The 16,303-nt window shown below is 42.5% G+C and overlaps 1 protein-coding gene across 4 annotated transcripts in view; it reads right to left on the bottom strand.

Annotated features, from left to right (window-relative positions):
* NMNAT3 (nicotinamide nucleotide adenylyltransferase 3) overlaps positions 1-16,303 on the bottom strand; it is a 108,587-nt gene that overhangs the window by 74,412 nt on the left and 17,872 nt on the right. The gene's annotated exons all lie outside the window — the stretch shown is intronic.

The following is a 16,303-nucleotide window of genomic DNA, read 5'->3' on the forward strand; positions in this document are numbered from 1 at the left end:
GGCGACTTGAAAAAACCTGAATGTACACTACACTCTGACACCTCCATGCCTTTGATCTTGCTGGACCCTCTGCCTAGAATGTCCTTTCCATCCATCTCTGTTAAATTTTGCCCCCCAACACTCAGCACATATGAGGCTGTCCATAAAAGGTCTCCTTTACTCAACAACAAAAACAAACAACCCAATTAAAAAGTGGGCAAAGGACTTAAGTAGACATTTCTTTAAAGAAAACATATGAATGGCCAACAAGCACATGAAAAAATTCTCGACATCCCTAATAGCTAGGGAAATAAAATCAAAACCACAATGTGAAACCACCTCCTATCTGTTAGAATGACTGTTAACTAAAAAATAGAAAATACCAAGTGTTGCAAGAATGTGGAGAAATGGGAACTCCCATGCATTGTTGGTGGGAATGTAAAATGGTGCAGCTGCTATAGAAAACAGTATGGAGGTTACTTAAAAGATTAAAAATAGAATTGCCATATGATCCAGGAATTCCACTTCTAAGTATATACTCAAAAGAATTAAAAGCAGTGATACAAACAGATATTTGTACACTCTTATTCACAGCAGCATTATTCACAGTAGCCAGAAGGTGGAAGGAATCCAAGTGTCCATTAACAGAAGAATGGATCAACAAAATGAATGGAAAAACAAAACACACATTGCATGTATATAACAAAATATTATTCAGCATTAACAAGGAAGGCAATTCTGACATATGCTACCATATAGATGAATCTTAAGGACATCATGCTAAGTAAAAATAAGCCAGTCATAAAAGAACAACTATTGTATAATTCCACTTATATGAGGTACCTACAACAGCTAAATTAATAAGATAAAGTAGAATGGTGGTGTCAGGGGTTGGGAGGAGAGGGGGAAGGAATACTTATTATTTAAAAGGTATAGACTTTTAGTTTTGTGAGGTAAGTTTTGAAGATTGCTTACACAACAATATCAATGGACTAAACACTACTGAATTATACACTTAAAAATGACAAAGATGGTAAATTTTATATTATGTGTATTTTATCACAATCAAACATTTAAAATTAAAGGTCTCCTTGTTAAGCCTTCTCTGATGCCAGGCTTCGATACCATTGCATTGCTTGTCAATCTCTGCCTTGATTCCTTGTTTTCTGTTCTATCAGGGTTGTCTTAAGATTTACCCAGTTGCCTATACCAAGAGAATCACAGAGAAATAGTACCAGAGAGCTGATAGAACTATTCCTAAAGTCAATCCCATCTCATCCCATCTAGGGCATTTCAATTATGTAAGCCAATAAATACCCTTTTTATCATGAAGTCAATTTTAGTTGGTGTGACAGCTGCAACCAACATCAACCTAATTGATGACACATTTGGCCTGAAATAAAAGAACGCTAACAATAAGGAAAACAGCTCTGAGATTTCTAGGGAATAGAAAAAAATTTGCAAAAGAATGCAAATAAGACTGGCATGTACCTGACCTCTTACTTGCAACGCTGCATGCAAAAATGCAATGAGCAATACCAGCATACTGAGAGAAAACAATTTTAAATCTAGACCATCAATTAAGTACAGGAATAGAACAAATACAGTTTAAAATATGAAAGGACCCAAAGTTTACCTCTCAGTCACTCTAAGAAGTTCTTTGAGGATGTGTTCCAGCAAAACAAGGAAGAAAAACAACATAAGTAGAGGTAATTTAACTCTGGGGAAAGGTGAAGCTAGAATGAAAGTTGTATAGGCTGAGGAGTAAGAGCTGAGGGCAGAGTGTGAAAATGTGGAGCTCTAAGAAAAAAGGTGAATGCTGGAGAGGTTTGGTAAACTGGGAATATAGTGAAAGCATCTCTCTCTCTCAACAATAACAACAAAAAAATCCAAGACAAACAGCTATTTAAATAACATGGTCCAAAAATAATGTAAATTAAAATGTGACATAATTTTAACTCCTTGATGGAATATGAGAAAAAAGTTCATTTGACTCCCATATTAGGAATTTCTCTTTGAGTGATCCAGGGACACTTGACCCAGGAGTGAACACCTATGTGGTCATAATAATCTAAATCCTATTTAATGGTGTTCAACTTTTAGAGTCATTCTAGTGAAAAGGCACAGAAGGCTTGTAATCACAGAATAGAAAGGTAATGTTATCATTATTGGCAATGTAAGAATACAGCTCACGGCCAGGCGTGGTGGCTCACAGCTGTAATGCCAGCACTTTGGGAGGCCGAGGTGGGTGGATCATGAGGTCAGGAGTTCGAGACCAGCCTGAACAACATGGTGAGACCTCGTCTGTACTAAAAATACAAAAATTAGCTGGGCGTGGTGGCACGTGCCTGTAATCCCAGCTACTCAGGAGGTTGTGGCAGGAGAATCGCTTGAACCTGGGAGGCGGAGGTTGCAGTGAGCTGAGATCATGCCACTGCACTTCAGCCCGCGTGACAGAGACTCCATCTCAAAAAAAATAAAAAATAAAAGATAAATAAAATACAGCTACTAGAAGCAGTAGCTGGAGAATAATGGGAAGGAGGGCAAAAGCACCAATAGTTTCCACTCACCTCATGAGGAGTCTAGATACTGATTACAGTTGATGAATGAGAGGCACAGATTTGTTGTGAACAAATGTGGGGGAAAATAATGCCTTAGACAAAACAGGGCCTACACTTGTCTCCCATAAAATGAAGTTGAGGAAGATAGGCAGTTTAGGGTTAGGGCAGCAGCTCTGATGTCACTAATTTGCCAGGATCTACTCTAGATTTTTTCTCTGTTATTCTTAGAACATGACTTCCAGCTGCCCTCAAGATTATCTCATGGTCACATGATTGCTGTTGCAGCTCCAGCCATCATACCTGTGCTCCAGGTAAGAAGAAGAAAGAGAGGAGAAGGGTAAAAGGAACCTACCTGCCGAGTCAGTCCCCTTTAGAAGGAGTTTTCCTGAAGCCCTACCCAACAATTTCTACTTACATCTCACTGGCCAGAACACTGTAACAAGGCAAACTATCACAAGGAAAACTGAGAAGTATAGTTTTTTTTTGATGGCACATTGTTGCTCTCAACAAAATTGGGTTTTAGTAAGGAAGAAGCGGGAAACAGATATTGGATAGGCAAACTGGCCATTTGTGACTCAAGTGATAGAAGTGTATTATTCAAGTAAAAATGTATCCAATTAAAGAATAAACATAATAGAATCATCAAAAGTGAGAGGAAGGAGGAAGGGTAGGGTGCAGAGAGTATAAATGAGTTAAATCTTTATTTTTCATAATGGGACTCAATGGTATACAATTTAAAGTTGCTTTTAACTTCCAAAATGAAGACTCAAAAGGCTAAAGCAACTTGCCTTTGGGATGTAGGCGGGGTGGGGGACGGTAGGGACAGAGCTGCAACTTTTCATTAAAAACCCTTACGTATTACTTGAGTTTTTAAAAAACCATGTGCAGATATGGTTGTGATTTAAAAGTATCAGTGTTTAGTATTATGTTGAGAAGCCAAGCACCACTATGTTTCCTTTACAGTCTGGTTCTTGGCAATCTGCTTCTGGAGTGGCCATTTTGGCATGTTTTTAAACCCCCATCACTGGCTTAGAAAGTGACAAAACTTAGCCATGGTCTGGGCTTTCTTTTACTTCTTTCAATTGATTTGTTATCTTTTAAACTTTAGCTATTCACATTCAATAGTTTTTTATGAGAAAGTCTCTGTCAGATGAATTCCCCCTGTTTCAGGTGGGGCAGTCCACATAGGCCCCATCCTAAAATGAGGCAGCCAACATCTCCCTACAATCATTCCCCTGAGCTACTCCCATTTGCCGACAGACCTCTCTGCAGGGAAGTATGTTCTCTACCTGCCTGGTCTGCACTCTCAAATCACTGTCCTAATGTCTCTATAATGTATTGACAGGCAATGGCCAAAGGGAGTTCTGCTGAAATAGGCAGCAGTTTGGGCCATTTTGGACTGAATCCTAGAGTGCACACGATAATGCTGAGCGATGCAGTTTAATTTATGAGCATGCAAGTCTGCTGTGAAATTGGGAAATGGAGGTATTAGACATTAGCATTCACATGGCAAGGGGAGGGCCAAGTCCAGAACTATAATAGGCTTTTTACAGGGAGGACTGAAGAGTTCGAAGCAGCAGACATAATGCCAGTTAAATGTACACTCATGAAACTTATCCTTGTATTTGAATGCTGCTAAATGCCTAAGCGGTGTGCACTTCTGCTGGCCTTATGCCCTTAATATTGCCTAGCACCATTCATTGTTTTTAACAAGAGTGGAACACCTGTATGCACATCTAGGAAGATTTAAAAAATTTATGGCATGGGTGTGGTTTGATCTGCAGGAAAGAAGGTATAATAGACAGCTTCTCAACTGCCTTCTAGCTAGGGCATATACACTTTCATACAGCTAAACATTTCTAAACTGAAAAGTGAAGACAGGCACGTTTGTAATTTAACTCATTACAGTTGTGCATGCAATTCATGCCACACAGTCTCCAATTTAAGAAGCTTGTAAGCCAGAGATTTTCTGTCTGACCTTGACTCTGGCACTTCACCTTTCTAGCTAAGTTTTCAATGTACAGAGCAAAATAACATCTATTTCTGCCTCCCTTATGAATAAAAATACATTCTTCCAAATGGTTCAAAGGAAATCTCAAATGTGCCCCAGCAGTAAAATATATCGGAAAGGAGGTCAACAACCCCATCAAACTAGGTTGAATCATGTCCCCCAAAGATGTCAGGTCCTAATCCCTAGAACCTGTAAATGTTACTTTACTTGGAAAAAGGGTTGCTGCAGATGTGATTAAGAATCTTGAGAAGGCGGAGTGCTAAATGCAATCACATGTATCCTTATAAAATAACGGTAAAGGGAGTTTTGACACACAGAGAGGCCATTTGAAGATGGAAGAGGGAAATTTGAAGATGCTGGCCTTGAAGGTTGGAGGGGTGCAGTCACAAGACAAGGAATGCTGGCAGCCACCAGAAGCTGGAATCAGCAAGGAACAAATCTCTCTCTCCAGCCTCTGAACTGAATGCAGCCCTGCTGATGCCTTGATATTGGCTTAGGGATACTGATTTCGAACTTTTGGCCTCCAAAATTGTGAGAAAATAAATTTCCTTTGTTTTAAACTACCAAGTTTAGGGTAATTTGTTACAGCAGCCACAGAAAACTAATACACTCACAGACATGTTGGAGGGAAGAGTTTCAGTTTGTACAAAAGCTATCTCCCAAACTGTATGGTTCTTTGACAATATTTGGCTGAATTTAACTTCCTGCCTGCAGCAAGTGGAAAGGGAGAGGGTTGAATGCAAGTGTAGTGATACGGTTTGGCTATGGTCCCCACCCACATCTTACCTTGAAGTGTAATCACCACGTGTCAAGGGAGGAATCTGGTAGGAGGTAAGTGGATCCTGGGGGGGTTTTCCCCATGTTGCTCTTATGATAGCGGGAGAGTTCTCACAAGATCTGATGGTTTAAAAGTGTCCGTTTCCTCTGTGCTCTCACCTGCTGCCACATAAGATGCGCATTGCTTCCCCTTTGCCTTCTGCCATGATTATAAGTTTCCTGAGGCCTCCCCAGCCATGTGGAACTGTGAGTCAATTAAACCTCTTTTCTTTATAAATTACCCAGACTCAGGTATTCTTTATAGCAGTGTGAAAATGGACTGATACATGTAGGTTAAGAAAAGCAGGCAGCCAACTCCCAGTTTTGGGCAGCGTCCCCTCCTGAAGCAGAAGGCTAAGGGAGTGAGAAAAGAAATGCTTAGTTCTTAAAGCAAACATGTGAACAGATTAAGCATGAAGGGGCAGGTAATTAGGAGGGAACCAAGGATTTAAGAAACTTTCTATAAATTAACCTCATACTTTGGATAGGGCTGTGTAGGCATGTACATGTGTCAGGGAAGCATATCTTTAAACCAATAGTTTAATTATTAATAAACATGGCCAGATACCTGCAAACATATGTCATCAGACTGTCCTCTGAAGGTTTATCTGCAATAGTGAAAAGTTAGAGACCCTACTGTCTACCAACAAGGGAATGGTTACATTCCATGTAATACTATGCAGCTGTTAAAAAGAGTGACATACTTCTACATATACTGATGTGGGAGATTGTTAATGAGTAAATATTGGTAAAAAATGTAAGTTGCAGACAATATTATTTTCTCACGTTGTTTCAACAAAGCAATCTGTGCTATAATATACAGAAACTATATATATGTATACCTAGATATGTTTATGAATTTGTTGGATGGGTACACATCAAATAAGAAGTCATTACTTTCAAAGGAAGGAGTAGGGTTGTTGAGGGTGTGACAAAAGAGTGGACAGACTTGGGCTTTATTAGTATTGCTTTATACTAATACACTTTTTCCCTAAGCACGTACTCTTTTTGTAACTTTAAGAATCAAAAAAGATGAAAATGCAATAAAGATACACCATGAGAACCTTGTTTTGAATGATGTTGGGCAAACAGTGGAGACCCTCAGTAATTGTGTGCTCAGTGAAGGGCTGTGCAGCAGATGGTCTTTAAAGATTGCCTGTGGCTTCTGGAGGTTTCCTGTAACCCAGCTAATGTTGCAGGACGGGAAGCAAAGAAAAAAAAAAAACCCAAACAACAACAACAAAAACCCCAGGCTTTTACACCAAACTCCCTGGTGGTCTTCCACATTTTTATTTTAAAAAAAAAAGACACACAGTAAGTAGCCAAAGTCTGAGGCAAGTGTGTCTTTTGTCTCTTCTACAAGAGTGGGGCAAAGTCACCATTCGTTGACTCAGTTTCACACAAAAGCCAAGGGAATCTGTCTTTTGAACACTTTCCTTCTGAAAAACTCTACATGACGATGTTTCCAAAGGTTGTTTTACCTCCTGGAAGGGCAGCTTCTCACCAGTGAGCAGTCAGTTCCTGCAGGGTTAGCTCTTGTACACAACCCTCCTAGTGTTTGTGAGCTGCACACCAGGGAGGGGGGCACTATACCTTTGAAAAGGACACCCCTAGCCTCACTCCTCTGAGTACACCCCCAAAACACGCCCAAACCATGCCTCATCACATACAAAAGGAGAGCTCTTGGATCAAAAGAGTCCCACCTTACTTGCCAATTTGAAACACTGTTTTGGATGAATGCAGTCAGGCTGACAAACTACATACCCCAAAGGCATTAATACAGCTAGGAGAAATATGCATTGACTTTACAACATTCAATTTAGGGGCACTGAAGAGATGAATGGGAGTGTGTCTCAAGACCCCAAAACAAAGATGTGATTTCTGGACAAGAAACCAGGAGCGCAACTGCCTTTTGGATAAACAAAAGCAGGGGCATGGGTAACTTCTATCTCAAACACAGACGGCACAGGGGCAGTGCTTTAAGGGTGACAGGTCTCTACAAGTACTTCCTAAGCGATGGCTCTTACTGCAATTACTGCTTTTTGCTGAATGAAAGGAACCAATCCCTCTCTCTTCTCCATATAAAATGAAATGTTTATTTTTTCAAGACATATTTCTCCAAGATTTGCCACAAATCATAAGAAGTCTTGACATTTGATGACTCCTTGTTACAAATTTCAGGAAAGATTTTCATCTTCTGTATTTTAAAGATACTGTTACAAAAATACACAGATTGGGAGTTAGATTTTTCCTTAGGCAGCTGGAATGCTCTATCTGGAAGGCTTATGCTTAACCAACATATTTAACCCTGTTGGTTTTGTGCTCCCGTTTGCAGAATGTTAACATGTGGTCCAAACCCCCTGTGTTATAACTGAAGAAACTCACTAGTAGTTGAGTACAGGAGAGGTGATGTTGCTTATCCAAGGTTACACAGTAAGTTAATAGCAGAGCTAGAGTCAGAGCTCTGGGCTCAGGGCTGAGATTTCTATCACACTGTGACAGTGCTTTATAAACCAAGCTCTTTGGCTGTGGAGACTTTTAGGTTTTACCTGAGGAATGCATCCTGACATATAACCCTCATCACTAGGCTTAATGAGATCGACACTCTGGGACAAATGTGGAAGATGTAGGAGCTCCCTTCTGTAAAGGTGATGAATTCAGAGAAATCTAAGGTTGAAAAGGACCTGGAGCGATTCTCTACTCCATTTCCCTTCCTCGAGGCAGAAGTTGCTGACATCATGCCAAGGGAGAAGTATTTGTCTTTCTAAAACTTTCAGGGAAGGTTCATAACTTCACTTACAAAAAGGAGTATCTGATTTTTTCTGAACAGCAGGATCCAAGAAGTAATCAAAGAAAACCACCACACTGTTTTCAAAATTTAAAAAAAAAAATCTTCCTCACTTTGATACCTCAGAAGTGATTATTTAAAATAACTTTCTAACTTAACCCAATATGAACATTTCTATTGTAAAAGGAAAATATGTTGGAAAATAAGAAGAGCATGGAGTTGGCATGACATGTTAACCATAATTTTTGTAACTGGTAAGAAGGCCTGTTTGTGTGAAGAACTTTGGTAGAAAGTATAATATATGAATACCTGCACAGCATAAAAACTCATGATTAGAGACTAAAGAATGGCTTCCATTATATGGTTTTCATTTTAAGTTTCCCAAGTCTCCATTTTTCTGCAAAGTAGTTTCTGTATTAGGCCTTAGCTCAAGAAGGTACATTTCTAACTAATCTGAATGGAAAACAGACTAAAAACTCCACCAATGATTCCATATATATTCATGTCAAATGATTCAAAAGCTAGAGGTTACTCTGAGAGGAGAAGGCTGCCTAACATCTGTGATATTAAGAGAAGAGAAGCTATGCTTTATCTGCAGACAATACTGCTGACCCACTGCCAACGACTTTGAACTGCTTCTCCATCAGACATGATGAGATTCCAGACTCCTGAAAACCAAGGGGTGCATCTCAAAGGCAGCTGCTGGAATTAAGGCGGCCCACATCTGTGGTACAGCTCAGGCTGTGTGGAGAGCTGGCAGGTCTCAGGGCAGAAGGAATCCCTAGACTCTTGGCCACAGGGTCCCAGCCTCTGGGCAGTGGTGCAAAATGACCTCCTTACTTACTTCCCCTACCCTATCCCACCCCCTAATGGCCTATTAAAGCTTCTCCCAGCCATAACTCAAGTGTTCCTGCTCCAGCAATTTCTTGCCTTCTCTGCTATTCCAAAGTCAGTGTTCCTCCGAATGCTCCACGCTCCCTGCCCTGGAGGAGGGAAACTGACAGCCTGGGGACCTAAGTCCTCCCGTCCCCACTGAGCAGCATATCTGGAGCCCACTCCTTGATCTGTGTCCAGCTCTCACTGTTCCACCCAGCTTCAGGCCTGCCAGAGAAAATTCTAGGCCCTCGCCTAGAGGCCCCAAAGCCTAGGCTGGAGGTGATGCTGGGAGGAAGCCATGCCTGGGGAAGACCCTCGTGCCCTGAGGTCTACCCTCAGCCAGCCAGTGCTCAGGCCAGGCATGGCATTCCAGAAGACTCACAGAATCACTGCCCTGCAGCAGCCCAGGGCTATAATGTCCCCCTACATATGGTGGGTACCCAGATGATCAACCTCACTGTGTGTAAGGGGACTCAGAAGTGAGGCTAAATGGCTCCGGATGAACAATCCAAGGAAAGCTAAAGAATAAGCATTTGCACTGACTAATATTTCCAACTATTTAAGGGGCACACGTATTTCAATTAGATGTTATTACTCCACCTTTGCAGATGAGGAAACTGGGACTTAGAGAACTGAACTTGTTTGCCCAAGGTTGCATAGCAAGGAGGAGTGAGCTGAGATTCAACCCCTCCCTGCCAGGTGCTCCAGGTATCTCTGCTGAGCTGTGTGGTGTGGCCCCTCAGGACCTGGGTAGGAGCAAGAGCAGCCTATGGGGGGCAACAGCACTTCTCAGTGGGCCCAAGAGAGGCCCTTGCGAGGACTTCACTGCTTTGACGCCCCGGTTCCCAACAGCAATGTTTTTAAGTGAAATTGCAAAATTTTCAAAACCAAGTTAAATCCACTTTAATTTTGAAAGCAAAAGCAAACAGATGTCCTGCAGCCTCTTCCCCTGGGAGGAAGGGGTTTATTGAGATCCAATAAACCACGCATCTTCTCTTCCTCGAGAGAGACTGGGAATCACCACACAACCAAATGCAGCTCTGCCTCTGTGAGAGCAAACAGTTTTGGCTGTACTTCTAGAAGTCCAGAAGCAAAAGCGACCAGAGAAAAGCAGGAACTCCATGTGCCTCACCAGTGAGAGGCATATTCACTTAAGAGGATTAAAAAGATTCAAAGTATAAAATGGGTTTCATGATAAGTATTTTACTCTCATTTTATTGAAGTAATGGAGTTAAAATGTTAAAGGAAAGGATAGATTGGCGGCGGTGGCAGGGGGGTGGTGCCATAAGTTGCCATTTAAGGAGTCATTGCTTCATAAATGTCACTCTATTGGTGTTATTCTGTCATTTCCTGTGCCTACTCCATTTTATAAAAATACTTATGTTTGGATTAAATGGCTCCTAAGAGGTCATCCTGTAAATAACATGGGACTCAGAGGTGTGTGTGTGTGTGTGTTTTAATTCAAATGCAAAATATCTTACACCTCTCAATGTGTCATGGAATAATGCAAAAGGTGATATTGTTAAAACCCCCATAATTTTTAAAAAAACTGTTCTATTTAAAAATAATGGAAATCAGAAGTTATAAAATGCTTATGTGAGTTGAAGCCATTATTTTCTGAGCAAACAAATCATTTATCAGCAAAACCTACTCTTTCCTTTTATACTCATAGTTCATTAGTGTATATAATATTTAATAAAGTTATTCGACTATATTAGCAAATACAGCCAGCACTGACACTTTTGGAAACAAACAACGGACGGCTAAGTGTAGTAGCCACGTGGTGGGGTCATGAGGATGCCTGAGAGGGTTCAGTTTGTTGCCTTCAAGGTCTCTGCCTAGCTCTGTCCCACCTGGGGCATAAACCAGGTTTAGGAAATGCTGGCTGAATGGATAAATGAGCTTCCCCACAGACCAACCCTATTCCAGCCCCAGAAACTCCTCAAGCAAATCCTGGCTGCCTAGACATTCTTCCCCTACTTCCCTTCACTCACTGCTTGAGTCACAGCAACACATTGTAACTCAAACCTAGGGCGTGGCAGCATTTCAGAGCAAGGTGGAAGGGACCAGAGACATTTTCTAGTTTAGCCTCATCATTCCATAGGTCAGCAGGTTGGAGACAAGCTATGAGATCTGATCAAGGGCAAGTAATGCCCTCTGACCAGTGCTTCTGCTACTCCCTCTTGTCCCTCAGTGTCCAGGAGCTAGTAGAGTACAGGGCACACGAAGAGTCTTACACTGGGACAGCTCCCAAAACCATCATGCTCACTATGTCTTATGAATGAGATCCTTCAGGCAGGATTTGCACTTGGCTCCCCTTTATTTCCCTGTGGATAGCAGCATGAGAGGTACCTGATTAGCTGAAAAGCTAAGCATTTGGCAATTAACCTGCAGATAAAAATAAAGTCAACTTCAAACCAGGGGACTGATTTAAACGTAAACAGTGTGTCCCTACTGACCCATGAGGCTGGAATTGACTCCGAATAAGGATGGTGATGAAAAATGAAGCCACTGGCAGACATGCCCATTCACTGGCAGGCCTGTGGGCCCACTAGGGAGAGAGAGCCCGACGCTGGGTTACAGAGCAAAGGCAAAAGTGAGAAAACTTGCTTTCTGGGCTCACAATTGATTCATTAATAAAACTGACCTCCTTTAGATGCCGAAAGCATTTGTGTGCCCTTCAGTACTTCTAACAATATCACAAAAATAAGATGCAAAGCAGCAAACACATTGCTGTCCTGATTATGGTACAGAGGCAAAACTACTATGTTTCTAGGGCCAATTTTGCCTTTGATGTGAAAACTGGGCAGGCCTAACTCATGATCCACCCTAAGTCTATCACAAAAATGAACATAGACACAGAGGACCCAACCAGCCCAATTGGCTGTGGAATGCATTATAGGATTTATGTTATCAATGACTCTATGTCATAACTGTGCTTTTCAAAGACAAACTTTAAAATGGTTTCAAAGTCCTTGACTGCCATTAATAATCCCTTCATTCAGCAAACATCAAACAGCAGCTACTATGAGTCAGGCAGTATGCCAGAACAAGGGAGACAGAAAGACACACCACAGTCATGCCTAGAGGCTCACCTGTCTGTGCTGGTGGGAGGTAGAAAGGCTAAGGATGGTCACAGCCCAGGGTGGTAAGAGCTGGCACGAATGGAAACGAGGGAGCCCAGGTGGACAGAGGAGAGCCCTCGGCCCAGTCAGGTTAAGAGGGGAATGCTAGGAAGAAGTAACAGATGTTTTGAGTTTTGAAGGATGACTAGGAGTTAGGCAGGTTAATGAGTTTGGAAGAGAAAACAGCATTTGCAAAGGCCTGGGAATGTGAGAAGCCATGGAGCATGGTGAGGCAGTAGCAGGGTCAACAGAGTGGCTAAGGTGCATGGGAGGCCTGTGCCAGCTTGCCAAGGGCCTTATGCTCTATGTTGACAAGGTCAAACTTGATCCTGAGGGTGGTGGCTGGTAAGCCTCTGCATGGTTTTATGCAGGAGAGTGATCAATCTATAAGTGATTACCTGAGGGTCCGCTGAACAAGCTGAGAAGCTCTCAGGGATGCTTTCCTTTATTCACTGCTCCTGAGGCAACAGCAACTTAAAAGCCTCATTAGCAGGCAGGTCTCCAACTAACAAGTAAGCCTGCCTTCCCTTCCGTAATGCCCTCTCTTTGAGGCCACAGCTACTTTCAATTGCATTCTAATTTCAAGAAGTGATAAACATATGCTCATGTTTCCATTTACAAGTTTTTGATTATCAGCCTGGCATTGTAGCTGCAAATTACCCATTTTCTATTATAATTATTTTTACTTCACTAGATGAAGAAGAAGAAGCATTTCTAAATTACTAAAGTGCCCGAGCCACAGAGGGAGGGAAGTAGTAAGCACTGCTGCATCTTTTGCCAATGGCAATATAATAGCAAGAGTTTGAAAATTAAAATGTAAGCTTGTGGGATGTGTTAGACCAGGCCTTCCAGATGGGCACATTTGCTCAGTGTGATTATTTACCTAAAACCTGGCTGGACTGCAGCAAACCAGAGGTGAGCTGAGCTGGTAGCAGAATTGCTGCTTTTGAGGGCTTTCCAAGAGTAGCTCCTTGAAAACTGGGCTGCTTTATGTGACTGGCCATCCCCTCATGTCCTTGGGCTCTAAATCTTGCTTTTTCTGCTTCTAGCAGGAATTTTAAAAGATTAGAATGTCACTAACTCAGATGCAGCCAAGCAACTACAATGTTTGGTAATATGATTGAAATCCAGCCATGCTAACTTGCATCACCACCTCTCCTAAACAAGACCCATGGCAGGGCCATGTCTGGCTGCCTTTCTGCCCTGGTCAGGGGTGACTGGGGATGGGGTTGAGGACAAACCTTGGTAATTAACGAGTACGACGCAATGAATTCAGGTCACTGGCTGAAGTGAAAAGGATTCTATCATGCAGAGTTGCAGACCTATTGGCAGCTTAATGTCGCATTTAATTGGCATGTAACATTAACTGACAGAGTAGCATGTAAATGAGATCACAACCATGGTTTTGAAGGTTCTATTGGTGGCTTTGTTCTAAAGTGCAGCTCAAATGAGCTAAACAGTTTTGTTATTGTGATGACCATCCAAATTCCTAACATCTTCCATGTGTGACTATGCTCAGTCTTGGGAAAAGAGGCATGGAGGATATACTCTCCGCTCTCACGGAACTCATTTTAGTGGTGCAGATATGGAAAAACAACAAGCAGCTCCTTAAATACTCAAAATGCCAGCACTTTGGGAGGCTGAGGCAGGCAGATCACTTGAGGTTAGGAGTTTGAGACCAGCCTGGGCAACATAGTAAGACCCCCATATCTACAAAATTGTTTTTAAAAAACAGCTGGATGTAGTGGTGCATGATTGTAGTCCCAGCTAGTTGGGAGGCTGAAGTGGGAGGATCTCTTGAGCCCAGGAGGTTGAGGCTGCAGTGAGTCATGGTTGTGCCACTACACTTCAGCCTGGGTGACAAAGTGAGACCCTGTCTCTAAAACCAAACAAAAACCAAAATGCTATTTGTGGTAGAAAACCGAAAGTCATAACATTGTAGCTATAGGAATTCCAAATCTTATTATTTTTACATTTTAAACCTTCATGGATGACAATAATAAATCAAGCATGACAAATCAATAATAACTAAAAGTTAATATACTATTTACTAGGTGCTTTTTAGGTCTACTAACTCATATTTTGGCAGTACCTATACTGTGCCTGTAGCTACACTTCTATCTTTAATATTTGCAAACACTGCAGACATTTGCAGAGAAGTGCTATCATCTTGTTTCTGATGGGGACACAGAAGCTCCGGGCTCCATCCCAAGATGTGGTACTAGGAAATACAGGCAAGTTCAAGCTCCTGTAGTGAAGGGCCAGCCAGGCCATTTCACTCCCCACTGCTTTTAGATGGGCAGAAACTAACAGGAGCCCTGACTGAGCCCAGTCAGTCCCTCCATCCAAGCCACAAGATCTTTGGTATTCAAGATGGGCTCATTCATTTTTGTAGGAAATAAATGTAATCAGCATATTAACTATCCTTTAGACATCAATGATAACTTCTTCCCTCAAGAATAAATTGTTCTCCTTCCTGGGTATCTCAAGATCTTTGCCCAAGCAAAGGAAGGAAAACAGGTTAGTGCAGCAGGTGTCAGAAATTACTCTTTCTTCAGTAGCAAAGGCAATGGGGCCTCCACTTAAGGTTCAACAGGGGTGTGTCTTAGGAGGTGTGCAGTGGGGTGTGTGCTGTGGCTGTTGCCGGTGTGTGTTGCAGTGGTTGTCATACAGAAGCACACGCCGTGGTGGGGTGCTGTGGGGGCTTCTGTGGTGGGGAATCTGCCATGGAGGGGTTGGATGGGGGACATGCCTATAGATGTCTCATGGGGAAGTGTGCCATGAAGGTGGGGTGAGGGTGAGTGACAGGAGAGCCATGCTGCACGATGTGTTGTGGAAGTCATGTTGTGGAGGATAGATCATAGGGGTATTGTATGGAGGATATAGCATGGGAATGTGCCATGAGGGTACACTGTCGGGGGTTTTGCTATGGGAGGGTATCACGGTGGGTGTGGTGTAGTAGTGCTGTGGGAGTGTGTCATGAGGTGCAATGGGCATGCTGTGGGATTGTGCTGTGGAGATATGTCATGAGTGTGCTGTGGGGCTCCCTAGAGAGCTCCCTCCTACCAGGCCTGAGAATGCCATTCTTGCCCACTGGACCTGCCCAATCCCCAAAATGGTAAGTGCATGCCCCAGGAACCCCACCCACACTCTACCCCCAGCCTTCACATTCTCTGGTCTCCGGGTAGCCAGTGGACATCAGGGGTGGCATGTTTTGGGTTCTGCTGGTTGAAGGAGCTCGGGAAGCACCCCTCTCTGTGGTAAGGCTCAGGTAGTATTTGCAGGCCACATCTAACATAGCTTCTGCAGGGCTCCTTTCCCAGAGCTCACTGCCCAGCTAATCTACCCTGGGATTCCCCAAGATACAACATAAGTGAAAGGAAGGAAGTACCCTTGGCATTCTCCTCCTGCAGTGGGGCCCAGCACTGAGGAGTCTAGGCTCAGAGTCCTCTCTCCCAGTGCAGAGGCTTCTCTTAAGGACCCTGCCCTCACACTCCCAGCTCATCGCTACAAGCCTCCGGCCCATTTGACTTCTGCGAGGAGCCATCTCCTAGCAAGACCCTCTGGGGTGGCAAAAACTCAAGAACACAGACGTGCAGATGAAGTACTTGTTTGTTTTGAATGTATGCAATTTCCTCCCAAACTTTATTATGAAAGATTTTCAAACGTGCAGCAAGGTCAAAATAATTTTAAAGTGAACATCTGGATATCCACCACCTAATTTCTACCATTAATATTTTACTGTTTGTTTTATCATATATCTACCCCTCTATGTATCTGGCAACCCTGCTTATTGTTTTTGATGCCTTTCAAAGTAAGTCGCAGACAGCAGCATACTTATTTCTAAACACTTCAGCATACATGTTATTAACCAGAATTCAGTATTTGTTTAGCATTTTTTCCTTTCTTTGAACATACAATGAAATGCACAATCTTGAGGGCATAATTCAATAAATTTTAACAAATGCATGCACCGTGTAACTCTAACCCCTCTCAACATACAGAACATCTCCCTCACCCTGAATGTCCCCTTGGGTCCCTTCTCACTCAATCCCCCTGTACCCCTCCCTCAAGCAGCCACTGTTCTAAGTTTTTCCACCATAGACACATTTTGCCTCTTTCAGATATAAATAGAATCACACTGTCT

The sequence above is a fragment of the Mandrillus leucophaeus genome, unplaced genomic scaffold, assembly GCF_000951045.1.
Source record: "Mandrillus leucophaeus isolate KB7577 unplaced genomic scaffold, Mleu.le_1.0 Scaffold573, whole genome shotgun sequence".
NCBI lineage: Eukaryota > Metazoa > Chordata > Mammalia > Primates > Cercopithecidae > Mandrillus > Mandrillus leucophaeus.